This window comes from Mesitornis unicolor, unplaced genomic scaffold (assembly GCF_000695765.1).
Source record: "Mesitornis unicolor isolate BGI_N332 unplaced genomic scaffold, ASM69576v1 scaffold11231, whole genome shotgun sequence".
Classification (NCBI taxonomy): Eukaryota; Metazoa; Chordata; class Aves; order Mesitornithiformes; family Mesitornithidae; genus Mesitornis; species Mesitornis unicolor.
Genome location: NW_010161725.1, coordinates 77,736 through 89,994, shown reverse-complemented (window position 1 = coordinate 89,994; position 12,259 = coordinate 77,736).

Here is a 12,259-nt window from a genome sequence, read left to right as displayed (position 1 = left end):
TAGTTTTTAAGATGTTTGAAACTTTATTGATTTCCTTACTCAATTTAAAATTCACAGCTGTATGCATGTCTTGAGTTTCAGTTCCTCTAAGAGAATCTGACATTTTTTTACCAGATATCTTATATGCCTGTACAATTTCTAGCTTTGCTGTTACTGCCTCTGGGGAAACAATCCCAGATTTAGTAGTTCTCCATCTGCCTCCCTTGTAAAAACAAAGCAACTACTTAGCCACCCTGCTACTTGCTAACCAATCTATCTTTCTTTTTTAAGCAGGGCAATGATTTATTTTGTTGTTCTTTTTTTTAACCTTTCATCTATATTTGATGGAGTCCTTGTTACTTGAGATTATTTTTGCAATTTGCTATTAACTCTTTACTGCTGTTTTATTTTTCTCCACAGATTCCTAATTTCCTCCTTTTAAAGTGTGATTAAGTGTCCCACTTGTCTTTTTAACTGCTCTAAGATACCCTTTTTTAAAACTTGTATCTGCTAGCTATAGCTAGAATGCTCAGTATCTGATGAATTTAGCCTGGCGAGGGTGCCTCCAAATTAGCTGCATTATTCAAAATTATTTTATAAATTGTTTACATGAATATACTTTATGAACTATCTATCTGCCAACCACTCAATCTTACATAACTGTGCTATTTGTACTCTGTGGCAGGTCAGTTAATTCCCATGATTGCGTTTCTGTTTGCTGATTGCATGTTGAGTAAAATTAGTGTTTAGAGTGTAAGCTGTTTGGCACAAGGAATTCTTTTATCTGTCTATGTCATGCTCAAAAAACCACATCTATGAGCTGTGTTTAGGGTTGTATGTGAACATTCAATAGAAATAATAAATAACAAACAGAATAACTGGATACTCATATGGATGCTTTTTCACAAATCTGTTGTCAATTATATACTAATAATTATTTTCAAAATACTTGTGAACAAATGTTTAAGTTTTATACTAAGTTAAAACAATATTAGAAGTTGCAAATCAGCAATATATATTTTGTTTTAATGAAATATTTGCAGCTGTATTTGATTATGTTTCCAGCTATATTAAATGTTTTTATCTTTTTCCAGGACGTTCTTCCTTTGAGAAACTGAAGCAGAAAAAAGTGATCTAAAGATAAACATGACATTTTTCCAAGCACTTGAAAAAGCAGCTAAACCCTTCCTTTCAGTCACAATCTGTTCTAAGAATGAGAGCTCACTGGTACATATTAAGACTATTCAATGTTATCCTTTCCCCTGAGAGTATCAGCCGCACAGATAACATGGAGGCCTATTCCTCTGTGTAACTGATTTACCATGAATGCTGGAAACACTAGAGATTTTGTAATTTAGAGGATAAATAATTCCAACAACAGACAGGGAAAATCTTTGCAAAAGAGAGTGAGATTTTTAAAATTCTAATTTAGCTCAAGCAGCAAGATAATTCCAAGACAGAGAAGAATAAGTGAGTGAAGACAGTACATTAGTAATATAGGACTTAAGAAATTTAAAACTGGCAGAGGGAACATCTGAAAACCTCCTGGTAAAGTACCCAGGTAGGCTAGCCAGATGGCATACTATCTGTTTTCACTACTTCATTTAATATAGAAATAAACTGTTCTTCAGCTGACAAACAAAACCAATTAGAGTATTTCTTTCCCTCAGTGTTCCTAAACCAGTGTCCATTAAAAATCACCAGATAAGAACTATGCAGTTTCTCTTCTAAAGTACAGGTGAAAGATCAGACTCACCTCCTGAGTTCCCATCTGTTTTTAAAAATAATATTACCTGCGCAGCACAGGAGATGAGGAACTGTGTGAAGGGTAGTATAAGGAATTTGAGCTAATGCATTTGTTCTTTCATGTCACTGAGTCAAAACCAAGGATGTTGTATCATATATGCTTATATATTGTGTTATTTTCTATTATTACAAAAATACTGCAACAAACTATGATGCCAAGAAAATCTGAATTGAAAAGATCATTCTTCAGCTAAGGAGTCTGCCACTTCAGGGACAGACAACGAGCCAAGCATATACACAGCATAACTTTGCCACCTTTCCCCTGATAGAAAACTATGAAATACAAAATCCAATGCAAATGCCAGTGGTTTAGATCACACAGGAAACCTGTCATCTTCTATCTTGGGCTGTGGATTGAAAAAGGTACCAAGGATAAGAGTAATCTTTAATTCTTTACACAGACAAAGCTTACCTTGGAAAAGTTAGTAAAATAAGAAAGGTGAAGGTGGTAAAGTAAAATAAGAAGAGTGATGGTGAAGAACAGACTCTTTTCTTTACAACAGCCTCAGGACCTTCTCTGAATAATAAGAATAAAAGAAAGCATTAGGAAAATGCATTGCAATCCTTGATTCCAAGTACTTAAATTAATGCTATTTTGTATGAAATCTCAATGCATCAACCGGAATTGTAAAATAAATAATAGTCCTTCTATAATTAATCCCCATGGAGAATTACTATAATGACAACAAAAGCAGGATTTGGCTTCACTGCAGCTCTGTCTGTATCTTAAACAAGACTATCAGTGCAAATTTGGCAACACAGGTGATGCTACTTAGCTACTTAACTAAATTGGTATAGCATGCCATAAAATTCTATGTTTGGGTGTAGACACATCCATTAGATGCTTTATGCTGGTCTTGCAGCATATTCCAGTAGAGGAAAGCTATGCAAATACGTTAGCATACCAGGATAAATATCTGTGTGTGTGTGTGTGTATATGTATGTGTGTATGTGTGTATGTGTGTGTGCGTATGTGTATGTACACACACACATACACACGCACACACATAAATACATCAGCTCTACTGATACAAAGATCCACACTAAAAGGTTGTAGTAGCATTACCTGTGTTATTGGACACTGTGTGCCATACTATTCTTTCTGAAAATCTGTAACTATTTGACTACTGGTTTGTTGTTTTGGTTTTTTCCCCATCCAGCAAACAGAATGCATATCAAGACTTCTCTCTCATATGGAAAATTTTCCTTTTCCATACTAAAACTTTTTTTTCCTTTTTCTTTTTCTGTCAGAACATAACTGCTTCAGAAAAACAAAAGACAAAACCCAAACCTAACTTAAATACCTACATCCATACAAAGTCTGAGCGAAGACCAGCTCTAAGAATATTTAAAGGACAAGCTGCAGCTGTGCTTATTTAATTTCAGCAGAAATGTGAGAAATTGCATCAATAGGGTGGATGTCCCTTAGACACACTATATGAGTTCATATCAGTCATATGAATCAGTCTACAAGGCACAATAATTGGACACCTGAACAAGCATGCATGTGCTGTAAGAATAGCACAGAAAGAGAAACAAAAGGTGACCAAGTTTTAGATCATTCTGATTCCCTGCTTTCATAGAATTATTTTTTTACGCCTGCATACATATATTCATTTGAGTTCCAGAAAGTTACTTCTGCATAACCAGTAAGAGGGATGGATATATTTTGTGGACACACCATTTTAAAAATACACGGGGATTTCATGCGTAGTGTTGGGTCTGGATTATACTATTGGCTAAAGAGTAATACTGCAATTATCAAATTTTAATTAGCACATAATGCAGTAAAATAACTTTGGGAAATTTAAGATGGGTGCCTCATTTTAAAGATTCATTTTAATATGCAGCCTTGTAATTACATTGTATATTTTTAAAATCAACACAATGTGTAAATAAATAGCTGCTTATTAAACATGCAACTCCCTTAGCCTTACAAAATTATACCCCTACAATTATTGTATTTGCCACTAAGCCTCACAACTATTTTTAAATAATTAATCTTTCCTTAAATTGTGTTTATGGATCCTATACATTAAGACTTCTGTTTTTCTCAGGTTTTATAACTCAGTTATAAAAAAAAAAAGTTTATTTTTTTCCCCAGATCATTTTCATTCATCACTTACCCGCCCATTCTGTAGAAAAAAAGACAGCAATAGCTACAGCTTAATTATATACTAAACAGATCAAAAGCTTCCTCGATATGATTACACAGTTCCAGAAAAGAACAGTCACCAAAATAGTATCCACCAAACCAAATTACATCTGATGTAACCACAGAGAAGCAAATCAAACCTCACGTGCAAGGTAAAATCTGTGCTGCTGTGAGATCTGCCTTCTCTCTAAGAGGAGGCCTAGCGCATACAAAAAAGGAGTAGATTCAGCACAGTCAGAAGAAAAAGCAGAATAGAAAGCTCCTGGCAGCAAATTGCTTAGACTACAGTTGCAAAAAAAGCCGTGCCAGTCGTGTACTGGTGGATTTCTTACCACAGCGAGCTCCTCGGTTAGCAGCGTGGTTGGAGCAGGGGAAAGGTGGTGTCTGTGAAACACTTCCCATCACTGTGCCAGGCATGGAGCTGAGCCACCCTTGCGGTGAGAGATCTCTGCACGGCAGACAGGCCTAAGGTGCTGGTTTGTAACATGTACCAGGCGCCCTGCTTCCTCAGAACTAGTAAAAATGGATGTAAAACTAGTAAAAATGTAGAACTAGTAAAAATGGTGTTTCTATTTCACGAAGCCTCTGTTGGCTGAGAACACATCTCTCTCCTGGGTGCTGTGAGTGCCAGCAACAGGCTGTGAGGAAATACAGCAGTGGTCCCAGGGATAACAATAAGGCACAGGGGTCATTGGGGGCTTTTCACGGTCTATTATAGGTTTTGGAGAATGTGCGGATTTCGGTACCAGATTTACTACCTGTGCCAGAAAGAGGAAACAAATTCCCCCCCGAGCTCCTACCATGTCCATTTGATGGAAACTCCAGGGGAACACTAATGAATATTCTGCTTTCCACATGGATAAGAGAATGCTTCAGTGTGCAGATACACATTTATCTACAAAACAACAAATGCAGTTTATATATTAGGGAGGTTTTATCAAAGTTGGTCCACCCTGTAATTATGCTAAGGAAATGAACTGAATGGAATTTGAATGACTTAAGGTAAATGAGCTATTAACCTACAGGATATTTTACCAAATGATTCATGTGCACCAGCTCTTTTCCTCTTCACTCTCACTTCATTGTAAAGGTTAAAAGAATTACCAAGTTGATCAGGACATGAGCAATTGTGACTGCAGCAGTGTTGCGCAGAAATGAAAAACAACCTTCCTTACACTAAACAATCCAAATATATTAAAATATAGGAATGAAAAACTTTTTTTTCATTTCCATTTGCACAACATGGACAAATAGGAAAGAATCAAGTAAGATATTGGATAGTCTCATTTTCTTGTATCAAGAAATCCCTATTGGAAACAACCATAGAAATGAATGAATTAATTCTGGGATCACGCTGAGAGGAAGATAAAGTGATGCTCTGCTCAGATCTACACCTACACAAAGTCCCTATCTTGCACAATTTTTAGCTCATTAGGGACAAGTTTTCATATTTCTTTTCCCAGTAGGCACAGGAAATGAGCTCTTTTGAAAATATGTGACAGTCTGGCAACTGCATGGCACAGACAGGCTGTTGTGTCTCAGCAAAGGAAACGATATATGACATGACTGTCTCTACTGTCAGCCATCGTCCCACAGAACTGCACGACATCCACCGATTCCCTTTGGAGCTTAAAATCATCATGACCACAAACATAGTGGGGAGACAGGCTCTCCCAAAGAGCCTGCATTCGTTCTTTCTTCACAGTAGCAGGAAGAATATTAAATGGGCAAAAAAAAAGTTCATTTTCTCCAGAGACCTTTGCAGCTGCATCTTGGTCCCTGCCTGCCTGCAGCCCTCGCTGTGCAGGCTGTCATCGGCCCCTCTGGCCAAAGGTCAGAGTTGTACTTCACTCTCAGCTCATTAAAACAAGTTTCTGTGTGAACCTTGCACCAGGTGGTCCCTTCTGGTTGAATAATATAGGATTAACAAAAATTTAACAAAAAAAAATCCCCCTCTCCTACAGAATTTTGCTATGACAAAAAAGATTTTTATAATATTGCTTGTCTCTGTGTATTTCTATGAGTAGAACTGGTGTCAACTAGGGTATCAACTCCTCTCTCCTCTTGAACTTAGGTTGTGATTTGGGAGAGGGTTGTAGTGTATACCTCACTTTTAGGATTAAGAACATGTATTTCCTGGTGTTTCTACCCCAAATAGAGAAATCACATCTGAAAGCTAAGTATACAGTATTTTGCTGTTTCATGTTGTAAACTACAAAGCTGTTTGAAGCCAATCATTAAGATTAGGACCTAGAAATAATATAAAGCAGAATGAGAGAACTTGCTTACAACTCTCTACAGAGAAGAGAGCGAGGAATCTGCAGAACTGCCTGGGAAGACACAGCCAGTCCTGGCTGTCCAGCTCTGAGCTTCTCTGGCACGGACAGTGTGCATAACGAGCGTGTGTGTAGCCTAAATGGAGCATGTTGTATAGAATATTCTCTACAAAAATGAATTTATAGCCCAGAAGATTGCTTCCTGTTCCTGTATGAGCTTGTCTCAGTCACCCTGGGGCTTCCCACTTGCCCTCCTCAGGGCTACATCAGGTAGGATCCAAGTAGGGCCCTTCACCACAGCCCAGTGCTGGGCTCCAGCACCAGGCTCTTTCTGGGTCACAGCCCTTGCTCCTGGCAGTCCGCTTCCCTTGGCTGCCAGTCAGTCCCCTCATCCTGCCATCGGTTCAGCTGGCTGGAGGGCACGGAGAGAGGCCCGGTCAAGCACCTACAATAAAGGAAGGCAGAGAGCAAGCCAAGGAGATGCGGCAGTGCTGTCTTTGGCCATGCACTCAAGCCCTTTGGCATGTGACACCCTCCCTGTGCTGCACACCAGGCTGCTGCATCTCTGTGTCTGGCGTAACACATGGCCTGACAGCAGATTAGCAAACCCAGTGGGACTAATGCTGTGCTCACTCTTCCTCCTGCTTTTGTTACCTGCTGTAGCAGGTCAGGGACAGAGGAGCTCTCTAATGTCTACTTGTGATTAAGCTAAGCAGTTCAATGCATTAAGATAGTTTTCAAAAAGAAAATATTTTTCTTTCACTGCTACTTTTGGTCCTTGGCATGAAACCAATTAAACTCTAGCTGCTCCTGAAGTAGCTTCAAACGAAGCTGCTCAACCACCTAGAGTCACAAGAAGGGAGAGGATTTTTCACACCCAGTCTTTTTATCTCATTCAATTAAATACTTTTACCCTTAAATACCTTTTAAAATGTTTTTGAACTTAAAGTCCTTGAATTATCCCCTTGGAAAGATTTTAATCTTTTCTTCAGCCATTTAATCCTCTAATTCAAGTTATCAGTTATATAAATTGTATCAAAGTTCTTTAGCAGAATTATTGACCTCATTTTTAGTTACATGATAAATATTCTGTAAAAATTAAAAGTATTAACTTAAATGCAATTAAAATTATAGGAACCACAAAAAGATACAGGAGGAATAATCCCATTCCTCTGGACTTTCAAAAAGCCTTTAACAAGTCCTGCACAAGAAGCTATTAAAGAAACCAATCAGTTGTGAGTTAAGCTATCAGGGATTTGAAACATGGTGCTAGGATATAAAGCATACAAACATACGGTCAATATTCTGTATGGCAATAGTTTAACAGTGAAACAGTCCCAAAGCCTTATTCTAACACTGTGTAGTACTGCTAGCTATCACTCACTCACCTGAGACAAAAGTGAGAGGAAACTAAAGAACTTGAGTTAGTTAAAAGACAACACAATGACAGCTGAAAGTCGTTGTTGACAAGAACATGGTAATGGACATTAGAGGAAATCTTGTGAATTATTCATACAAGTTTGTGTACCAATTGTGGAAGAAAGACCAGAGCACCACTGTAGACAGCTCAATCTCCCTGATCAACTCCCTGATCAGTGGCTGTCAAAAAGCAAACATACAGATTGTTCCAAAGCATCAGAAAAAGCAAAAAAGTAGTATGGAAAATACAATGTCATTTTGAAAATTAGTGGTATGGTACCATCAACTGGGATACTGTGTTTGATGGTCCCAGAGTACAGCATAGAATCACAGAGGACAGAGCAAGAGAGAAAGGAGAGGGAATAAAAATGATTATAGACTGTGAAGGCTTTCCTTTTGAAGTGAAACGCTGGAGAAGTGTTTACAGAAAGGATGAATAGAAAAGCACTTAGCTCTGGACATTGGCAATAATGAATATTATATGGAAGAGAAAATGAGCACTTCTTACCCTGTCTCGTACCAGGAGAGACATTCAATGAAAATGAAAACACCACATTTAAAACAGATTATAGCTTCTTTCTTTTAATGTTGTAGACAATTCCATAATAATAGTCTGCAAGATTTGTGGCATCTTCTTCTGAAACACTGACTGATAAGGAACTAAATATTTCGCATGTAATTCAGAATAATCATGTGGAGTAGAACACTTATTAAGGAAATAAAAGAGGCCTTCTGGAGATATGAGGTTCCCCGCCCTCCCCCTTTAATTTCTTTTTATAAAAAGAGATTATAATGTTCTTCACAGAAAAAGGAGAGACTGGAGTTATTAGGAACAAGGAAGAAGACGGAGTTAAAGCCAACGCTAGGGTTAAAGTGCAAATTAAACCTGTCATTCAAAATGAGAATTTCACAGACTGATGACAACTGCCATGCACGTAACCTTGAAACTCCCTCTCACTTGACTGCAGTAAGAAAATATACCAAGAGAGAGAAAACAATTGGTCTTCATGCTATATTTTCTTTATATAATACAGTGAAACTGCAATTATGGAAATAAACCCTTCCTATAAATATTGTGAAACAAAGAAAGTTTTTGATTACATATTCACCCTAAATGAGGTAGACCTTGAGCCTTGGGCACGAACCCTGTGCACTAGACCCACTCATTGCTGCTTCCCACACTGGTAATCACGGTCATGCAGACCACAGGATGCGCCACCCATCTCCCCTGGCAGACTGAGGCAGAGCCTCCTCTTGATGTGCATACTGTTCTAGTTTAGTTTCAGCTTCAATTACTCCCAGAAAAGAAAGCATAATTGCATGTATACGAAACACCAGAATGCGACACCAAGATACACAACTAACAATGCTGGTATCAGTAATCGCACCTTTTGAAGTGCCTGACATGAGAGCTATTCAGATAGTATGGTGATAAAGCTCATTACACAGAGTATAAATAGCTGAAATTTATTCAAATTAACTATATTAATTCACACATATAACTAATCTTAAGCTCTTATATAAAAAGAGAACAAAAGTAGAAGACTCTATTCAAGTGTGTGTTTATATATGTGTGGAAAACTGAAATACACTTCTCCAATATGTCTGCACCTCTGTAAACAGAGCGCTAAAAATGAAATGGGACAAAAGAATTACTTTGCAAAAATAAACAAACCGACTAGGGATGAATTCAGCTTGAGTTTCCACAAGGAGCACAGAGGCTGTGTCCTTCCTGGCCATGGGCATAGCAATGAACCCATCCTCAGAGTTTCTCCTCACAGCCATAATTGCAAAAATGCACTCAGCAACAGTGGAGGAAATGATAGGCTGTGAAGCACTTGTGGAGGACATCTCAAAGAATTCCTGTTTCAAACAGATACAGTGATCAAAACAGGCTGATGCACCGTCTCTCTTTTCCAAAGGTATAACAAGGGTTTTTTTACTGTGCAGAGAAGAGAGGACAGGAAGGCATAGAGCTGCAAAAGGCCTTTTTTTATCCAAATGTGTATTTTCAGTTTCTCATTGCAATCACTGATCAAGTAAATCACTCAGCTTCAATTTTTTCTTGAGCACTTTTGTGTTCCACCTCTGGTGACTCATAACAAAGTGTGTAGTACAAGGAGAAAGAACAAGAGCCTATGGACCAGACATCCAGCCTCAAGGCCTGAACAAAGGAAGCATATTCATTAAAAATGTGTGTTCCATTCCAGGTTGTCATCACTTAAGTATTCCTTCTTCACAGGAAGCCACAAAGGCTGTCTGCACCCCTAGCATAATATGATCCAATATATCAACTTTTCAATTGGCGATTTCAATCCTCAAATTAACACAACTTTCTGTGCACCATGAAAATCCCCTGAGACTGCAGTCTGTTAGCACAGGTTAGCAGACAGAGGAGACCCAGAGGAGGCCACATGAAACCGTATCAATTACTTAAGCCTGCTTCTCAAGATGTATACATACATACATACACACATACATACACACACACCACATTTGGGGCATGACATGACATTTTTAAAAGGGAACAGAAAGAGGTGACCACCTCTTTCTTTTTGAGGGACACATGGACAACAGGAAAGGGAGGACAATTTGAGACAGATCTTTTGTGCAGTTCCTTGAACAAGGATGTTTAACAAGCCCAGCAGTAAGGGGTCATGGTAAGTGACGGAGGATGGCATTATCGGTAAGACTGAAACAGCAAAATAAAAGGCTGCTGTCAGACACCTAACTTGGACCAGTCCTGCGTTGTTGCGATCTTTCTCCCTTCAGTGCCACTGGCCCACATTGTTTTTCTGTGGGAATTTTTAAGTTACTTGATTATATGACCACTTCTCCTCATAACCAGATTAAAAACTGGGACACTTCTGAAGTCCACATGAAACATCCAACTGACTGAGAACATGAAGAAAATGGAGGAGGAAAGTATTTGCAAAAGCTAACCTTGGTGTAATGAAGCTGTTCCCTCTGGACTCTCTTTACAGCCGGGAGAGGCTCTTTCACTTCACTTCACTGTATGCCACAGATGTTTTCTTTGCTTATAACCCATAAAGCAGCCGTGGCAGGTCAGATTCACAGGTCTCAAGCGAGCCATTGTGAAAACCCTCTGTGCGTATAAGCAGCTGACCAGCCCTACTCTTACCTTACTTGAAATGTTACTGGAACAACGATCCCCAAAACGAACTCAACACGTGCCCAGCTCTGAACTTGCATGGTGAGGGATGACAGGGACGTAACAGATGCATCTTCCTCTGAATAGCCATGTCCAGGTAAAGGGGATGGATAAACTGGCTGACCAGCAGATGCCTCTCTCAGGAGCTTCTGCATGAGCCTTTACAGCCAAAGGACTGAGGTTGATTACACAGTCTGCCAGTAAGGAGATACCAACACTTACTGTTCTCTACAGGCACACAGAAGCCTATGGGATCCAACCCTACACTGTATTTTGACCCCTCTTCACTTTTTCTGCTGTTACTAATACCACCACAGCTCCTCTTCCTGAGACACTTCAACTTCCTCGTTGTCTAAATTCAGAAACCCATGAAACTCCATCAATGCTTCTTCCTAGCAAAGGTGGTACAAAATAAAGGCAATCAGAACAAAACATTTACAAATATAAGACTGACCAACCTCATCAAATTGACCTGTAAGTCACTATTCTGAAGCACGCTGCATGCTTGTTCTTTACGGTAGGTGTGCACACACACTGTTCCTTTGGCCAACTTATCCTTTAAAGATCATTTTTTGATGCACTACGCAAGTAAGTTTGTGATGTGTATTTTTGGCATTATACTTTTCTAAATGGCTAACACTGCATGTGATCAAGAGCAAAGTTCAAAGGTGCCAGGAAAAAATTGAAAAACAGTAACAAGATCAGGAGAAAATGAGGAAAAGCCTGATAAGAATACTGAGCAATGCAAATACAGTCAATACAGGAGCAGCACCTGTAACCAAACTGCTAAAGGGTCTTATACTTCTCCCTTTAAAATCAACAGGCATCTCACCAAATACCTTAAGTACGACTTCAGAGCAAAAAAGGATGCTGAAAATTTCCAGTCTTTATGAGACAGAGTGGGCTTATTCATGGGGACTTGAAAATATAAGGGATCTTCATCAAGTTAAACCACATTTTAGGTATGTTAGTGACAAAGGCATTCTGACACAACTTTTTATTAAACAAAAAGCCCAGAATCTGAAATTGGACCAGAGATTTCACAGCTGTGACTGCAGCATGAAGTACCTCCAAAAGCAATAGGCAAGCAACTGAAAAGCAGCCAGGGGCTCAGCAATTTTAAAGTGAGAACACACATTTCAGTTAAGTAATTAAGGAGCAATACCAGTCCAGGAGCTAAAGTCAATTAGCGTGGCTCCTACACACCTGTGCCAGAACAGCTCTGACTTCACGTCCTTACCTGCCACAAGCACCCTGTCACTGAAGACAAATGCTCTTGTTGCTTGGAGCTTTGCATCCTCCTCCTCACCTTTGCTCTTTCCTCCACCTCCTTCTTAAGAGAAATGTTGCAGCTTATTATCTCTCAGGAAAATCTTTGGTCCTCACTTTATTTTACAAAATAATGGAAAAAGGTAACTCAAAATGGACATAGCTTAAACAGAGTGAAAATGT